Here is a 20130-nt window from a genome sequence, read left to right as displayed (position 1 = left end):
AAATTAGACTTAGTTGTTGTTTTTTTTATGTATATGGCTAAGTATGATAAATATTTTTTATACCAACTTGAGTTTTTTAACACTAAGAAACCAAAAGCTCACAATTCACCTTGTACCTATACGCTTTGATGTTAAGTAACACTAGTAAAGGAATATATAAATATAAATATATACGGGACAAATAGCCTCGAAGTAAGTAACTCAACGATACTATATTTTATAATAAATACTTATATAAATTAATAAAAGTTATATATAATCATAACGTTTTTTAATGAGATTTACTTGACTGTCATCTGTTTTTTGACTCTTGAACGTCGCAATTTGCTACCGTTTTATGCGTTTACGATGCACGCACATCTCATACTCGCAGCTATGGGAATGTTACCTAATACTTGCCCACTTCAAATGTTTTGTGTAACAATGAACCGGGTGTAATAGCCGAAGGGTACTAGAATAGGCTTCATTTTGCAATATTGAGTGGCGGTGGTAATTAGAGTCGCGTCCGGGCAGTTACAGCATCCTGATTCTAACGCGTGTTACACCTCAATATCAAAACGATATAAAATATCGGTTTTCTCTTGCAAATCTAAACTTTATCAGCTGCATTGTAGGGTTAAAGTTGTCTGAATTAATGAGGATACCTTTTCGTAGTAACTTTATCAATAGTTCAATTAACATCGGGAAAGAAATGTCTTAATGTAAATTAGAGCACACGCGGTATTTGATTTTATTGCTCACGTTTTAAGTGTTACATTTGATCGCTTGTTCGGTGGAGTATATTGAAATGGTATGAAACAAGGATCGATATGGGCCCTTAGAAACTGGACGAGTTTCGCAAGGGACCGCCACGCTATCGCATCGAATTGATATCGGCTAATTATAAGGTATGGCAGTGGACCGGCGTGCGCAGAATCCATTGCCGCCTGCCGCCTCCATTCAGAAATGTTAAATAAGTAGATTGTACGTAATACTGTTTTAAATACATTTTTGCTTTACGCCTACGCGATGTAAGTAGTTTGTTGAAATTGGTACAAAATTTCGTTTGCATTGCATTTTTACAAGGCAGATAAAGTCGCCTGTATGTAAACTTGACCTCTTATGGTTTTGGTTAATACGAAGAGGGGTTAATGTTTCTCTGCAGCCGACTGTACATTGCCAAAATAAATTATTGTAATTACTACTTTACTTAGTGGCAATCGCATCTAGTCTCTGTCTTCGTTTATGTTTAGGTAAAATTTAACAATAACGGTAGGCATAATATTCAAAATTTAGTATAGGACTGATTAACCTGATGAAAATTAATGAAGAGGTCCCCGAATCCAAACAAATAGAAGTAGGATTAGATAAAAGAGAAATATATTTAAGTCCATTTATCTTTTTTGTATATGAGTATAGTTATTTGAATCAAAACTGCTCATTGTAGTTATAAGTAGGGAAAATATATATATTTTACTATATTTGGCAAAATCCTTATAAGTGTTAATAAAATGTATTTTATTTTGTGATTAATATTGTATCAGGTGACAGTACAATAGCTTTCTGAATACGCTGAATAGAATCGCGCATGTTTAATTATTTTGGTCGCTAAATAAATATGTGGTATTGTATTAAAATAACTGTTTTTAGACGACTTTCAGTGGTAGGTACTTTTATGTGTGCTGATCTGGTAGCGAGAAAATACATAATATGTGCTAGCTGTTTTTTTCCTGTGCAGATGGTAAAAGTCAAATAAATATTATTTTAAGCTAGCAACCTGTCACTATTTGAATTTCAATTCTATCATTAAACCATACAGTTGAACGTGGCTTTTAAATCTTTTCATTCTTATTAGATGGTCTTTAAAATTTTTATTGAGGTGTCAATCTATGCCACAGAAATGTGAATAAATGTACAATGTACTACATAAAGTGTCATCAACCCTGCTATCCCCTCCACGGAACACGCGAGGCCGATTCATAATAACAGCGTCCGATTATGTTTTAATCTCGATCACTTTATTCGACATTTTCGAAAAAATTACATTAAATTGTACCACTTACAATCTCCGTAATCATCCGGCAATAAAACCGATGCCCGATACGTTTTCGGAGAAACTACGCTGCGATGGTATTCTCATAATGTCGATATTGGAATAGGGTTGCGACAAATTATCGACAAAATAAAGTTTTTCATAATTGTCTTCATCTGTGATTAAGCAGTATGTAGTCAAAATTCGTACCCTGAAACATTTATGTAGATTTGAACTACGATTAGTTGTGGACATTAATCCCAAAATATAATTATTCTAATGTAACAACTAGCTTTGGTCCGCAGATTCGCAAGCAGGTTTTTGCTAATCCAAGGGGAACTATAGTTTTCACCGGGATAAAAGGTAGCCTATGTCCTTCTCCAGACTCGTAATTATGTGCGACAAGAAGATTAATTCAGTAGGTAACGCGTGAAGAGGTAACAAACAATCAAAATTTCATTCGCATTCATAAAATTAGTTTAGTTAGTTAAAAAAAATTTTATGAATTCACTAAGTATATATAACTATTCCTGGATATTTTGTTATCGACAAAAGACCCTCCCAGCCTTAAATGCTAATAGATCGATATCGATAAAGGAAAGGTTTATGTGAGATAAAGATGATATACGTTTTATTGTTTATCTTTACTTTCCTATTGCTTCTGGCAGTCAAATAGAGATGCTTATAAGGATGTTTATGGTTTATACACGTTTGCAGTAATCGAGTAAACTCGATTGTTATCGATAAATATCTGAGAGAGCAAGTAGACATTATTACATCAATAGTATCAGGAATTGTGCAACACTAAAAAAAATATTATTTAATAATGGCATTTTATTTTATATGATTCTTATTTTTATTGTACTTTTTTTTAGTTTAAATATTTATTCGAAATTTTGAACTTTATTTTTATAACAGCCTTCTGTGGATTGGTATGAAAATAATTACATTCTAAACAGCATGTCGCCAGAAACACAGAACGATTAACACCTTATACCAAGGCATAATTGAATTTATATTTTTTGAGTTAATGAATTTTAAAATTATGTTTGTTAGTCATTGGATCTAATTATTGTTAATAACCGAACACTTATTCGTCGAGGTAATTTTTTTTAAATAGTTTGAAAATAAATAGCTTTTTTCTCACACCGTTTTTAGTAAGTGACAATTACATCGATAACCTATCAAAACTTACGGCTTAAGTTACTGAAACGGCAACCTAAATTTGAACTAAAGTCGTCATTGATGTGTCAATGACCAATTAATAAAGAACATGCATTAATTAAATCAACCGACAAAGGATAGTTAGGTATTCTAGTGTCTCAATGTCGATATAAGGTAGGAGGCATCGACCGACCAAAAACATATTTAAAATTATTTTAAAAGAAGAGCCGCCGAACAGCTTCGTTCGACGTCAGCATCATTAAGGAATTCCTTTTATTGCCAACTTTAAATAAGTCCATTCGCCAATTGCCTTTATTAAAGAGACTACCTTTCTCCAAAGTTTGGCAAGATCACCCTTATTTTGAAGCGGTTTTCAACGCGACGCAATTTACTTTCAACTCAGCAACAAAAGAAGTTCTTATCAATTTTTGTCGTAATTTTTACACGCTTTTTGTTCTTAATAATCACTTAATCTGGTGGTTCGGTTATTTATTGGCTGGGTCCGGTGGTTATCTGTGGCGCGATCGACTCATCGCTTCGGCAAACAATACAGCGAAATCAGACGGCGCTGAATAATGTGGCGAAATTAAGTGCGTTTTAATATTCATAAATTACTGCCTTTTCCAAAGAATACTAAAAGAAATGCAATTTTTGAATATGTAAAACCTAATGTAACATTTTTCATAGTGAATGACTTGTGTGTTATTTCTTCTTATACCAACTTGATGTTAAGCTGAAATATACTATCTCGGGCAAATTTACTTATCCGTGTATCTACCAATCAACTTTTTATAAAAACTTTGAACAAAAATACATTTTCTGTGCGAATGTCTGCATCACAATAACTTCTGAAACGCTGTTCTGATTTTGATAAAATTTATAAAGTTTTTAGTACCTGTGAATAGAATTTTTAAGTTAGTGAAGCACCAGTCCACCATAAATCAGTCAAGTCTCAGAGATATTCACTTCTTTTTCTTCCGTTCCTGGTCCCGTGATGTGGGGTCGGGTCTCCTCACTTTTCTGCGCCAAGACGTTTCGGTCTTGGGTTGTCGATTTTAGCAACTGGGCTTGCTTGAGATCCTTTTGGATATTTGACCACCAGGTCGATGGCGGGCGGCCTCTTCCTTTCAGAGATATATTCACAATTTTATAAAAAACGTATTGTTCGCGAGGTCCAAGTTTGCGGCGACCCACTTCTCTTGCATAAAATACGACTTCACCTATGTTTAAAAACCAATACCACGGACAAAATCTATTGACAAAAATGTCGCCGACACTAGAAACGAATGAACGAAACAGGTTTTAGTTTATTTTTATACAAGCGCCACATTATAAATCATTGGTAAGATTCCAGTCCGATGAGAAATACCTACATTTAAACTGATATGCACAAATAATTTGATTATAGATTCTTAAAAAGGATAAGTTAATATACAAATTAAAATATACGTATTTACTGTAAATAATATAACATGGTCTTTCTCAATATCGTTGAAAATAAAGACTTTAATATAATATTTAGTTACATCATTTTTACAACATAATGTTACTCAAATAAAGTCGTATAGTTCTTTTATATTATGTACGCAGCTGATTACGAAGATAATACATTTTTTCACTGATCTTAATGATATGTCATTAACGAATCATTAACAACAGTGAAAAGAAATATCGACGTATCAATTAATGCGCTTGTTTTTATTGACTTGATCTTTACACCATAAATAACACTAGTATTGATTTATGGGCGTGTGTTTGTCTGTAACAATAGCTTTGAGAAGGCCGTCCACTGCTCGCACTGTATCCTCTTATTTGATCGACGCCTTTATAAATCTCTTGACATAAACAAGTTTTAATAAATATATTGGAAAAATGTACTATGCTTTTATAACTTGAATGTTGTCAGTACTTTATGCGCAAAAGGGTTACGAATTTAAATAAATTTGAATAAGACAAATAACAGAGTTGAACTAGCTCAACTATACTACTTGGGAATGTTTTTTTTAATAATAACGTGTTAAGATAATTAAGAAAAAGTTTATATTTTATCAACAATATCTAAAAAAAACATTCATACAACCTATCATATTTTATAAATTCCTGGTAAGTAGTATCAAAATGCGTTACTTAAATACGTTACGTTTTCAATGAGCATCACCGTCACGTGAGAGAATAAGTAATTTTACTTACTGACTACATAACTGTCTCTTTATAAACATAAAAAATATGCGTAACTGCAGCCAGCGTTATATTGTTACGCAAATGGCCGAAGTTTTACTTAAATTACTCTCGGCTCGATAACGCCGTACACGTCACTCGGAGTGAGGTTGCTCTAATAATTGCATTCCAAACTGGGGCCGGGTTATGTAATGAAATAATTCACTCGCGCAAGGTCCACCGATGCCTTGCTCCAGTTTATCGCGAAGAAATTAAGTTTTGTAACTTTTTTTTTTTGGTAAAAGTGAAAAAACGCCGCTGCACTTAATGTCAGTGCCTCATGATATAATTAATTGTGCCGCCCAAGCTATGTTCCGTGCAAAGCAAATAAATGCTTGGTGTGTTCCCTTTTCGAAATGTGAAGTAAACCCTTGATACGATTAATTTTAAACTCCTTCTGATAAGTTAATCTTTGTTCGTTTGCTTATAATATGTTTATTGCACAGAAATTTATACAGCTACAAGATATACGGGTACGAGTAGTATAGTTATAAAATAAATAAGACTCTTGCAATGGCGGACTTATCCAATAGAAGGATCTTTTCAAGTCAACCGGTAAACAATTCTTAATTATGTTTATCAGAATTGGCAAGATTACTAATGATAGAACTCGGCTCTAAAAAACTTGTATTAAGATTTTTGCTCTTTTGTTATTTTTCTTCTCTGTGCACGTTTCAAAAATTCCAACCCACTCGACTATGTGTGCCTTAAAAATTCAGTTTTAAATGTTACTGACAAAATGATCTCATTAAATGTTAGTTTATTTGGGTATTTCTAATGGAACTATACAGAAGCCAACAAGAAAAAATATTAACGTGTCTTCCCACGGTGGTCCCGACCCAGGTGTCTTGCAAGCGGTGCTTCAGAGAGCATCTACAAGCAGCTCTGGGAAAATGTTCAAATTTAGTTGGATCTAATTTTGAAGTTAATATACAATTTTACCTACTTTCGCATAACTAAAACGCACCTCATTTTAGTATTAATCGCTCTAAGGGAATACTTTAAATTTTATTTTTCTGCGATATTACTAAATATTAAATAAAATTACCAAATCGGTGAAAAAAAAAATCTGGTTATAAATTTCTTACTAATCTTTATATAAAAAACCACGTATTTTTCTAATTACTATAAGAATACAAATTTCGATCCTATATAATCCTTTTCTTGTCAGTGGTTTCACAAAGATTTTAAAATCATTTGTTAAATCCCAAAGTAATTAAGATAACGAAGTAAAACCAACGGTTAATTTGGTCCAAAATTGACACTTCAATAGCTTTTCGCAGTAACCCTTTCAATGCAACTCATGTATAAACTCAGGTCAGCCAGTTGACCGAGTTCACATTGGTTTAGTTCAAAAGTTGGTATTACTTTCGCGTCGAGCTAGTTTCACCAGACACTGCAAGTAGTTTCACAGGTTATCGGTCTGTAGTCAGTAAAGATATTATTTAGTGGTATAATGGTAAAAAAATTATAAATATCAGATTAAATCCTGTACCCTAAAAAATTCCTAAAGTTAAACGCAAATGCCGCAAGAGAAATATTTTTTTACGGTACAAAGGTTACTATAGTATAAACTTCTTAGCTAAGAACCTTAATAATGAAAATAAGGCATCTAGATGACAAATAAACTACCTATAAACTTTCTTTCTCGTCCCACCCATCAGTTGGGACTAGACATTTTATGTAGTAAGTAAGGTACCTACTAGCATGGCTACTAGACACAGCTTACTTGGCTAATGTGAACAAAGTTGACTCTGTAAATGCGTGCAAACATGTTTTACAAGTTCGACCGACGTCCTTAATTAAGGCAAAACGTCGTCCGTCCACTGGATTAAAAGATCCGATTTGATTTTGATTGATATGGAGGTGAAACGGTGCACTTGCCCGCAAAACTTCTTACATTTAATCTCTTTTAAAGTCTGTTTACATACGCAGACATTGAGGCCTTTATATTTCTTTTACCGTCATTGTGGTTTCATTTTACTTTGCATCTTTTGTATACATTAATCTAGTAAGGAAATCGTACGAAAAATGTGATTGACCTTAATCAGATTTTATGTACAATTTCCATACGAGATAATGTATGCAAAGATGCAACGTTATGGACTTAATAATATATCTTGCATCTTCATCTTGCATTTTAGCAACTAATTTGGTTCTTAACGAATACCTACTTACAACAAATTAATGAGGTATGAATGGACGTATATACTTGATTGTACATAAAAATAACAATATGCTATTTTTAATTTGAGCTAAGATGATATTTCAAAAGCACAATACACTTCTCTCAAGATGCACGTTTTCGTTTCCGAGTTTGCGTCCGCATTCATTATTAGATATTAATTTTGATAACTTTATTAAAATACCTTCAGGTATAAAGGGGGTCCAGGAGCTGCGCCTGTCGACATTTCATGTTCAGCGCAACGTTGAATTAAATCCGACAGCCATTACTGAGGGCTCCGGGAAATTTTCTTGTAGTTCCTCCGCGATTGGATAACTGCTTGCAACACTTGTTATCGAAATTCAATAAAAAAGATTCATAAATTTATGATACAAAATGGTGATATTCTTCAGCGGAGGGAGAAATTTCGCAAAACCGACTCCGAAACATGGATTGGAAATGGGAAGACAAAAAGATGCAAATTGATAAAATTAACATGTTATTTATACCAAAAAGAACACATACAGACTAAAAGTTAGTACACAAAACTATCAATGCATATAGATTCTGACAAAAAATAGTTGGTCGATAAATCTATACTTAGTCGTAATGGTATTTCGTATGACAGCCTGACAGACAAATAAATGCAAATTCTGCTAATGCTGCATCACGGAGTGATTCGAACGGATCGCCCAGCAGGAGTTTCGTAAGCACAAAGGGCGGTTTCTAATGGCGAATTCCAGAACGTTCTTTTTTTAAGAAGATTTGGAAGATTAGTTGTTTTACTCCCTGGTATATTGCGATGCCTGGACGAACGAACTAAATTTAAAACATTATATTATTTATGTATATAATACTAGTCTTAAAAACCTTCCCCCCTTTTCATTTATTGTAGGTATTTGTAGGTCGTAGAGCAATTGTAAGTTCAATTATTATCCTCGAAAATTCATTGCCTTCTCCGAATCTTGCTTTACATAAAAGGCTGGTAGATGGCATTGATGTCCATCTTTTTTTTCTATCCACTTGCGTATGGCCTTACGTTTCAAATAGTCAGGCTATCGGTATCGTATTTTCACTCCATTAACTCCCATAGACCATCTGAAATTACCTTAACGGGCTACTTTTAATTTTTTATATTTCCATAGAAATGAAATCCCTAACTGAAATCTATAATAATTTTTTTTTATTTTATTTTTTATTAATTAATGACCCATTTACACACATTTAAAAATAAAACTAATGTGCACACGCCCTTCGAAGAGGTCAGTCGTAATAAGGCCGCAGAGCAGTATTAGCGACATGTTCAATGCATAGACGTTTCGTATCTAGACGTACATAAACAGTTTCTAGTATGCATCTGGTAAAAGTTTTAAAAAAATACTTTTATAGTAGTATCGACTCTCAAAAATGTTGTGTTTGGTTAACAAGAAACATTCAGATAAAGGATTTATTTGTAATGCGATTACATTTATTTGATAGAAATAATATTCTGTTACAATCAAGTAGACTCCACGCAAAATGAACCGCGAGAGAGCGGACCAATTGCAGAAACCCGGTCCTCAGGAAAGAAGAATGTTGAAATAAAAGAGAGAGAGAAATTACTTGAGAGAGTCAATTGTACCAGAATTTAACATAATTTAAAAAATATATATATCACCGACATCTTATTTATTGACTGCTTGAAGTTACAATATGTAAATTCGACAGAATACAGGAAAATTTAATTATCGGGAAAATAACTTCATTCGTTTTTAATCTTGTTCGTCCATTGCTCTATTAAAGTCTATGGTTTAGCAAAACGTAGTAGGGAAGAAAGAATAGCTCCGCAATTCATCTTGATTTGTCGGAGATCAGGCACGCGCGTGACTAGACTAGGTTCTGCCTGGGTAGGTATAGTCATAAAGCTGGCAGTAGCTTTGAAGACTTATTATTTCTATTTCAACGGTATTTTTAAGTAATAGTTAAAGTTGATCTTGCTTCACTGTATTGGTCAAAATCTGATATTATGTAACAAACCTTATTTATTAAAACATCCAAATTTGATTTAAATTAAATATCAATTAGTTATCATAGACTGCTGGTTTTATTATGTAAAATGTCTAACTACTCGTATATGTGTCAGAAATATTTAAATAACAAATCCTAAACTTAGATTAAGAATATTTAGGACGGCGCAAAATTTTATCTCTTCGTTATTTATGACCTATCAGTCACACAGAGATGACTCTCGTAAAATTACTGCTATGTGTCCGATATAAAACACCAAAGGACATTATGTAATGCACAATAACGGTTATCAATGTGAAATCTCTTGCATTCGATTTAAGGCTCGACTTCGATTGGAATAATCTACAAAGAAAATAATCTCGGATAATTTAGGGACCCATATCTGTCAAGCAGGGCTCGATTATGTGAGGCTGTACGCGAACAAATAGGTTTATTGGCTACTGTCGTCATAAAACTGGATGATTTATCAGTAACGGTGGCTGAACCTTATTTGCTTCGGCAAATTATGTCATCGGTGCATCGCTCTTGCGGATTCCTGATGTAGATGGTGTTTCTAGCGATGTTAATTGTGATTCATGCAAATTCACAGCAATAAAAGACGCATACCTGATTAAACACGGCAGTGAATTCTACGGCTTGCCCTGAAGCTAGATTGCATAAAATATGGATTTTCTATGTCGTTTTATTACCGTTAATTTAAAATAACAGGTATATTTGTTTATAAATCCTGGATCCTGGTTGCAGGCGAATCTAAGGAAGGGCGCAACCGTGCATTACAATATTAAAAAGAGGATTTTAATCGATAATTGTAGAAGGAAACTTACTTGGCGCATTGCCTATGTGAGACGCTGAGGTCGAAACTTGTGCCAAAAAGGGGATGACCAAAACAACTCTTCTTCAACTTCCTTTATCATGTGTTTATGTCTCCCTTAGCAAGGTCATCACAGCATTTTTTATAACATTGATAAATTTTGCAACCAGACAACACGAATAGAAGGTGCATTCCCAATAAGTTTACAGATATCTTTCAAATTTTTACACGACCTTTCTTTACCGACGGTCACAAAAGCAATTTGTGATCGGGTAACCTCCTTCAAAAATAGCGGAGCAGACTTGTGCAAATCATCTGGTGACACAGGATCAGTAGTCAAGGTCTGGTCACTCGTGCTTGACAGAACGTGATCTCGATACAGATTATATACAATCGTCATTGTAAAGCTACTCAGCCAATCTTCCACTTATTATTTTTTGCTTAATGCGTTTATCACTATGTTCGGTATTATACATACATATATTCACATTTTTATCTCTTACGAGGTAGAAAGAGACATCCAGTCTCGTGGAGACTATGAATAATTGGATTGAGAGTCAAATAGTGACAGGTTGCTAGCCTTTCACCGAAGAGAAGAATACCTTTACCCTAAGTTCGTTATTATAACACAGAAAGTATCCGAAAATTTCTCCTATAGTACCTTTTTCCCTGCCGATTATAATAAGAATTATTTTTGTCATACAATAGTTTGTATAAAGAAGAAAATTCAGTCCCAAAACATTATTCGTTACATATGTTTTACGATCATAGATATGGAACACAATCATTCTGTTATAAATAGGCAAAAGTGAACGCCTTTAAATAAATGTTCTTAAAGTGAAAATATAATATAAATCTTTAAATCTTTTAAATATAAATACTTATTACGGGTATATCAAAATCATTACAATTTTCAAATGTAACGATAACCTCAAAACAACCTGATTGATTTTAAATATATTTGGCACAGAATAATACTAGACCTTAAAGTAAGTAAAGCTATTATATAGTCAGAAGTCAAGTCTAGATATATCCGTAGAATTCCAGATGAACTTAGCCAGCCGCAGTAAGTTACCATAATCTGGCCAGTGCATCTGCGCACGCGCCCGACTACAGCTAGATTAAATCGAACAAATTAATAACAATTTACACGTGTTATACATTAATAGCGAATATTCGACATTAATTACAAGGCACTTTAGCATGTCAATTATAAATGCATAAACGTTTAATTATATGTTGTGGTTTTTATAACTGTATTTACGTATATGTCAATCACAAGTGTGCTGCGTTTGTATTAATTAGATTCCTTACGTTTTCATATAATTAATTTTCGCATATATTTGGCGGCAGTAGGCGGACTTAATGCATTATATAATATTACGGTCAACTTTTCAATCAAGCAGAGAAATTGAGTAACAATTTTCACCAGCAGCAGTTCTAAGATGTTAAATATAAAGATCGTCAAATTTTTTTAACGATTTACGATGAACAACTACCGTACATTTTCTGAGGTTACTTTTTCACTGACAAATTAGTGTGGAAACGTACTGTAATACCATACAATACGTCCCAGAACAAACCTTTAGTTAAAATTTTTCGTTTCTGCTATCAAATAGAATGTCTTTTGACGGTGAACCAAGCGTCGTTTTTCCTTCCGCGTTGGCAACGTGTGACTAATTTCGATCAAATAAAAAATGTCATTACAACATATTTTTGGAGATCTGACCTTGTCTCTTCTTTGCACGAGCGGCACCCGTTACTACCTCTACAATACACGTTCCTCGTAAAATTTAATCAAAAAGTTCTTTGTCAGTTCACCTCTTTATTTAGAGCGCTAAGGCTTTGGTTGGATTTGTATAGTTTGATTTTAATGTACTCTTGAACTCGCGTAAGTAACACATCGATATCTTTTCATAGCTTATTAATTATCCGATAATAACTGATAATTTATAATAACTAATGTTTGTTAATTTATTTAACTTGATGAGTGGGCTACATCTGTTTTTTGTTACATATGGCATAGCGTTAATTGTCATTGAGTAGAGTACGAGTTAAAATTAAATACGAAACGTTCAATTATATACTTAATTAACTCAAAACAAAGTAATCTAGAAAAATAATGAAGTAAACACTAGAATTATACTTTCCACAAAAATTGTTCAAATCATTTATTTCGACAACATTATTCTCTTCTGAGCAAAAAAATACCTAAACACTGAGTTCAAGGAATTGACTAACTACATTTTACTGCGGAATAAAGAAAATTTTCCGAAACAAGTAAATTATTTTAATAAATAAACTAAAACAGACTGATGCCTTCAATTGAAGGTTATTATAGCTTCTTTTTACTATATTGGTCATCGATAGAACAAAAATTTGCTTCGGTTAGATGTTTCATCATTTCGCAGAAATACCGGGTTTTCACAATGATAAATATATCGTTACTTCTTTATCCCTTATCCCTATATTATATATAGAAAAAGAGAAGGTTTGCATTTTTGTTTGTAATAATTAAACTCAAAAACTAATGGACCAATTTGATGAAACTTGTATAAAAAATGTTTTTTTTTTCTCTATACGTCAGTACCTACCTATAAACCTAATTAAGTCGGTGACTTGCTTTTTATGAAATTTTTTATCACAAGTAAGGCTTCTTGTGGGCGACCTTGGGCACATGAACGGCAAGGTTGGAGGATCGCTTTTGTGCCAGAAGCTTACTTTCGGAGATTCGTCAACATTTTTTTACTTACATTTTATGTACCTACCGAATATCGAATACTGAGCCAATTGTAGTTTTAAAAAACAAGAACAACTTTTGTAAAGTTGTAAACATAGTTTACTACCTACAAATTAAATCAATCACTTCAATTTGCATGTTTTGCAAATCGAAATGATTGATTTAATTTGTAGGTTTTCAACCCCTAATTTGTATTATAAATGGGAAAGTAAGTTTATTTGTTTGTTTTATTTTCAAGCGTTTTCTACTGAATATATAATTAAGAGTATGGGGAAGGCTATACTTTTCATCTCGTTTTCTGTGAAATTTGCGGAAAACCTGTATTCGTTTGCCAGCCAAATAATAATACCAAACTGAAGGGGGTCTTGTGGGTAAAATATAAAATGAAGTGAAGTATTAAAATTGGTTATTTAATCAAGAGCCTCTTCAGCACTGGACTATTAACGAAACAAATTTAAATCGTTTGACTTTGAATCTCTCTTACGTATTTCATTTTCTCATTTCCAGCTCTTGTCTCAATGACAAAGGCCTAGTGAATGGAGCCACTAGTGCCAGCCACGATCCTACAAGTAATATATTTGAAAAAACGTCAATTTCACGCAACATAAACTCCGTGACTGTTTTTGCCTGTTATGATGACAAGCAAGACTATTTCCTTGTCCACTAATTGTACGGCAAACAACACATAGATACTTCCAAATTCATTGAAAATTTGTTACTATTTCTATGACATAAGATCGATCTGGCATCATGCAAGATAGTTCGAAATGCTCGCTGTACTAGGGTATTGTAGCGAGCCTTACTCATAAATTTTTTGTTCTTTGCACATCTGAAACCTTGCACTTTCGATTTTTCCTGTCGCCTTCGCGGGGGCGTTGATTCGGCGCGACAACGACAAAGAGAAGGTCCTCCGTCAGGCTGGGTGTTTTCCTGGAGAACTGTGGCTCGAACGATGTTTTGTTGGAGATATGCAACACAAGTATAAACTACATAGTATCAACTGTGCACTTAATTGAGCAAACCATTTCTACGGATTCTCTAATCCGCAGAAATGCTTCAAGAGCTCAATTAAGGACTTTCGCTACTGTGACGTGTTCTTCCCTCATAATCACAGTAGCAGCACACAGTAGCAGATCCGGGTGCTCCCACTTCATCCTCTCATAGATACTGTATGAATTAATAAAGGCATGAACAGTTCCACAGCGCCAGATACGCTGTTAGGTATAAGCAATATAACACTTATTATCTTCCATACAAACCACAAATCACGCATCGTTTGGTGGCTCAAAATTTACCATCATGCCAAGAAGCCTTATAACAGTGCCTTCGTGGTGGTCTTAAACGGCTTTTTAATTTTCTGACGCAAATCTTCTAGCCCAATGCTCTGATATATCAGTTTGATGGCTCGATAATTTCCCAGTCTTTACTTTATCTTTCCCATCTCATCATATTTCCGATTATATCCTCTTGGTTTCTGCGATCGATAGTTTTGTTTATATAAATAGCTGTATTAATATAAAGAGATAAACTGAAACATTTTATACTTACAGGGAACTGAAACTGAAACTGCAAAATTCCTACATCAATTTGTGTTGACCCAAAATACGGACCTCGTATTGCAATTACATTAAAATTTCAGTAAGTCGGACATCTAAAATTTGTAATTATTTTTTAATTATTGCTTAGGGGCAGCCAGCCTAAAAATGTCTTGCATAACACAGTTAGAGAGCGGTTTTTAAATTAGTTTGAATAGTTAATTATGTACATACACTGTCCACCTGCTACTTGGTGGTCAACGATTTTTAGAGATTAGGAGAGGGCACAATTTCAAGACAGGCAGTCCTGGTGCATAGAAATGAGGAGAGCCGACCTCAAATAATGGGATAAGGCAAAGAAAAATAAGAAGAAGTTAATGTACTGTACTACAATAAAGTAAAGGCTTATGTATGTAAAGACCCACTTGTATCCCGACATACATACATATTAACATATCCCTATCGGGGTAGACAGAGCAGTCTTGAAAAAACTGATAGGCTTCGTTCAACTATTCAGTAAATTAGTTCAGTTCAAATAAAGACGGCTAGCCCATCGCCAAAAATAGAATATTGTACGAATGTATGATTACGAAGAAATATACACTAAAGAATTTACAATAAAAATGTTATCATCTTTTCAACGGCATACTATCAGACTTAATCCTCGTCACAAGTGCACTTTCTCATGGCAATCATTCCACGCGTCTAAACATACAAGCATATAAAATCACCGGCGAATATAAAGACACCGCGGTGATTACATCACATTAGATATGGTCATTAATATGGCCGCTACAATGTGTTACATAGTAAATTTGTCACTGGATTATAGATAGGCCGGGAGTGAGAATCTGGACAATGAGCGGAGGTTGAGTTATGGGGCAGATTGCACATAAGTCTTTCAATGCTGTGCAATGGGTTGTGCTAGAAGTGCCCCATTTAGTTTTCAAAGTCAAAGTACAAAGATTGTTATTTGCTAAACATTTCAACTAATTCATTCACTTTCCATTCCCAAAAATTTCCTTGAACAAAAGACATTGTTTGAACTGCATGCCTACATTTAAAAAAAATCACAAATTTTTTGAGAAATATGTTCATCCAGTAGCTTTAGCTGTTTATTCGTTTATGTAGACTTATTGTTGTATTATACTTGTGGTTTCGTAAATTTATAAAATAAAATGAATTGTAACAAGTCTTAGGAAAAAAACTGCGTAATTATAACAAGTTTCTTAAAGTCAATAATATGGCAATTACAATATATTACATATACTGTCACACAGTTTCAGTTATGGACGAGATTGCACAATAGCCTTTCAATAGTGTGTAATGCTTAGAGCTGTGCTAGGAGTGCCAGACTTAGTTTTCAACTAGCTTTTACAACAAGGTTTACTTACATGGGAGGTTCTATGGATCCTTTATTACGCCTACATTGTAAATATACGTTTATATATAAATTTCAGAAAAAAAATCTGTGGCTGAGCGTTGAAGTCGGCAAACATATTATACGCTACCATTATTCAAAACTATATAAATATATATTACGTCTGTTTTCCTATACGTTTAGGTAATTTTATGACAATTTTGAAATCCAAACAATGACATGTAGGTCTATCGTCGAAAAGAAGAAACACAATTTTAAAAGCCCTTCCCTTCTACAAAACATAGCATCTGGTCCAAAAGGTACGTACCTATCCAAAATTATCTCTTACTTACATTATAAATAAACAATTTCTCTTCTTAATATAAATAACAGTTTTCTTAAAAGTTCATTTACCACTGACTTAAACAATCTAATCAAAACCGGGAACTCATATCTCTTGATGGTGTTATCACAGAAATTTGAATAATAAGGCAAGATTCTCGGGTGTTAATATTATTCAAACATATAAATAAACCTTATTTGTATATCTCACCCCTGCCATTAACATAGTGTATGCCGTTTCCAATGGCGGCGTATCAGTGTTTGATTCTAAGAAATAATGGCTGGTCGCCATAGCTCTTTATAGCTTTTTATGGAGACTGCCTTGATTTGGAAATAAAAAGAGACAGTGATACACCTAAAGATTCAGATGACATTGCCGAATGAAACCGTAACATCGCAGATCATCGTTTGTTAAGTACTGGTCCTAAAACTAGCACTTCTTGCGTTTTTATTGCAGCTTTATAATGAAATTACTTTTGAGTGGTTCCAAATGGAAGTACGTTGCCAAAATAGTCCGTCGATCGCTTTTGATGTATAAAATATGAATTCATTTTCTACAGGTGTTCTTACAAATTCATTTGCTACTAACTCTAGGAATATTCTTATTTTTTTTTAAATCAAGATTTTACTTTTATACTCTTTTTATTAATATTCACCATCATTCAACAAATAATATAAGTACCTATATTCAACATATACGTTATAACATAACATTCCTAACATCATCTCTATAATCCAACCATGATCACGTTGGTTTCGTTTTTGGTTTGATATCGTCTCTAACTTCTACACAGACTGTACATTACTCCAATTCATTCATAGCTTTTTTTTATCATTTATTACAATAAAAGAACTGAAAAAAGTCCACACGTCTATTATGAAACATCTCCACAATCACATGGCAAAGCATTATTTAAAGCACTGTCAGTGTATTTCGGTTGCGGGTAGGCCGCGGGCGCGCGTGGCCGCTGATGATTTATCAACAGTGGCACGACACTGCAATTCTTCCTTACTAGAACTACACTCTGAGGTATAGGAGATAGCGGACAGTCTATTGCCAAATAAATGAATACATCACACAGATTGTAGCCTCTAAAGTACGGTCGATACTTGTGTGATAACTTCAATTGTTCACGTAATATTTTTTACAGTACTTGCCATAGGAAGGACACCAGTATTCTTCCTCACAAACACTAGGCCAAATGCAGCAGACAACGGATATTTTTCTTCCTAATAATAGACTCCGAGATCAGTGCCTAAAAAGGTAGTAAAAAATCTTATATTATTCAAGTTTCAATTATGTGTTTTCTACGCCTAAAATAATGCTGTTTTAATAGATAAATATAAAACAATCGCTCAAGATTTAGAACCCCGCTAGTTCTACCTCTTGGGCAATTCTCTCCCTTCTAGCCTACTTGCGCACGCGTCGCGTCTCACCACGCCTTCTCTAGTGCCTACCGGCGTAAATATATCACAGGTCATCTAGACCGGTGTTGGGGAATTTGCTGAAATGGTCGCTATTTTAGCATTTCCGTACTATATTGAAGTTACTTAGAATTTCGCATAATTATGTACCTCTCGTCCGATTTAAAGTTTTATAGCACGTTTTATATATAACTAGCGACCCGGCTTCCCACATTTATAGATATAAACCATCCTCAGAAAACCCTCCATCCAAAAATCCGTCCACACCTTTAGTATTAGCGCATACATTCATACAGGGAAAATACTGGCAGTTTATAATATGTAGTGATATACATATTATTAAAACTTAATCACTTATGGAGAACACAGAACCAATCACAGGTCTCGAAGGCCACGTAAAGATTCTCTTCAAATTATTATCAGCCTTTCTGTTGGTATGCTAACCAAGATTAAAAATACTTATATGTTACAAGCACCTATATCGTTGTGACGTTAGTTGACAAAAAATTATAATAAGAAGGAGCATCATATAACTGCACCCTTATCGCAACGGTTATCACCACAATCGATCGCTCGAGGCATAAGGCTGGGTTGGAACCTCAGCAATTTACCAAAGACGTGACACCAACATTTATCTGAGGCCTGGTACAGTACAGAAGCTGTGTATTGGTAGAAAGTACTAGTACTTATTTTTTGTTATACATATTACTCGTACCATGATCCAATATAGGTACGATTCCCCTGCAAAGTTTGCGGAGGTGTCACACAAATTCGTAGGCGCCGATCAGCTTCATGATGGGATTGCTCACCGCCTAAAACAAGAATGCCGTTCATAAAAGTCGCCTAACACTTTAAAAATTCTAACTTATTTTTGATTTCATTTTTATAGTCGGTTCAGTTGCTTTTAAGATTATTCGTTATAGATATACAAAAATACAGAAGATATACAAATCTTTTCTGTAACTCTTTCATCTAAGGTTAATTATGACCAAGTCATGAAAAAAAGTTCTAGAGTCACAAATAAAAAAAAAATTGGGCTCGTCCGGGATTTGAACCCGGGACCTCTCGCACCCTAAGCGAAAATCATACCCCTAGACCAACGAGCCATCTGTTTATTGTACCTAGTTTAAACTTATCTATCCGTGGAGTTATGATATCTTTGATTAATTTGATTAATACTATATAATGGCAATAAATTATTCTTTGATAACATTAGGCGATAATATTTAATTGCAAGTTATACCTAATACAGTACACGATCAAATGCTTAAATAATAAATGTTAATATTATCGATAACAAATTTATTTATTTATTAGTATAATATGTACATATGTACAGGTAAATAAACATAAATAAATAAATAGATGTGTTCACCAATAGTTGATGCGATATGTTATACTCAAAATTAGTACACACCTTATTAAGGTTTTCCATTTTTGGCTCCGAAATACGATAAAGTCAGCTTTGATTTGTAAATTTGATTTTTTACCAATCCCTGTAATTTATTGCACTGATTATACTTTTTCAAGACTCGGGGATTAACCAAAAATATTGTTAATGACCTTATTTTTTCACTCAACCACGTGACAATGTTCAACATGCATATTAATTAGATAGAATGTGGTCTGATTATGCCACAGATAAGTCAGTTATTTGGTCAAACCAGCCAGGCTTCACACCTTTCAATTAAAACATTACACGTCTCATTATCCTCGTTAAAGGCGTCTGAAGTTGCAAAAGGTCAAAGGTATTTAGTTCACAAAACGTATTACTCATTAAATTATACAATTACTAATTGCCGTGTGGTTCCCGGCAATTAAGAGTAGGACCACTCCATATCTTTTCCACGGATGTCATATTAGTCGACTAAGGGAACGCTAATACAGTTCTATCAAGATGAACGTGGCCTTTGAATATTTTCAAGACTGTTAATTGGTTCTGCCTACCTCGCACCCGCAATGGGTATAGATGTGACTATATGTATGTAATCTCGTCGATGTTCACCTGCGCCTGCGCCTCCGCCCACGTAAAATGAAAAATCCCGGCAGATTCCGTTCCCGTGGCAATTGTAGGTAATCCTGGGCTGTATGTTGTCTCTCAACCAGTCACTCTGTAACGAAAGAGTATTATATAAATAAACTTTGTTTCATATTAAGTTAAGATTAATATGGCCTTCTTGCCCTAAGAGGACTTTAAAATTAATTAACATTATTCGTTTTGTTATCTTTTAAATAACTTACGGTATGGCATTGATTGGGGATTGCTTTTTGTTCATGAATATATTTTATTATAAACCGGAAGATTGAAAACTTATTTCTTTAATTTGTACAAATCTTCAGACCTTAAAATTTTA

The 20130-nt window shown here is 33.9% G+C and overlaps 1 non-coding gene across 1 annotated transcript; it reads right to left on the bottom strand.

Moving 5' to 3' along the window:
- Positions 1-18810: 18810 nt before the first annotated feature.
- Positions 18811-18882, bottom strand: Trnap-agg (transfer RNA proline (anticodon AGG)). Its single transcript has one exon. It is a non-coding gene; the product is annotated as a tRNA-Pro (tRNA).
- Between the last annotated feature and the right edge of the window lie 1248 nt (positions 18883-20130).

Source organism: Amyelois transitella, chromosome 17 (genome assembly GCF_032362555.1).
Source record: "Amyelois transitella isolate CPQ chromosome 17, ilAmyTran1.1, whole genome shotgun sequence".
In the NCBI taxonomy this organism is placed as follows: domain Eukaryota; kingdom Metazoa; phylum Arthropoda; class Insecta; order Lepidoptera; family Pyralidae; genus Amyelois; species Amyelois transitella.
Note: the sequence above shows the minus strand (reverse complement) of the source record. Positions and strands in the feature narration are given on the sequence as shown.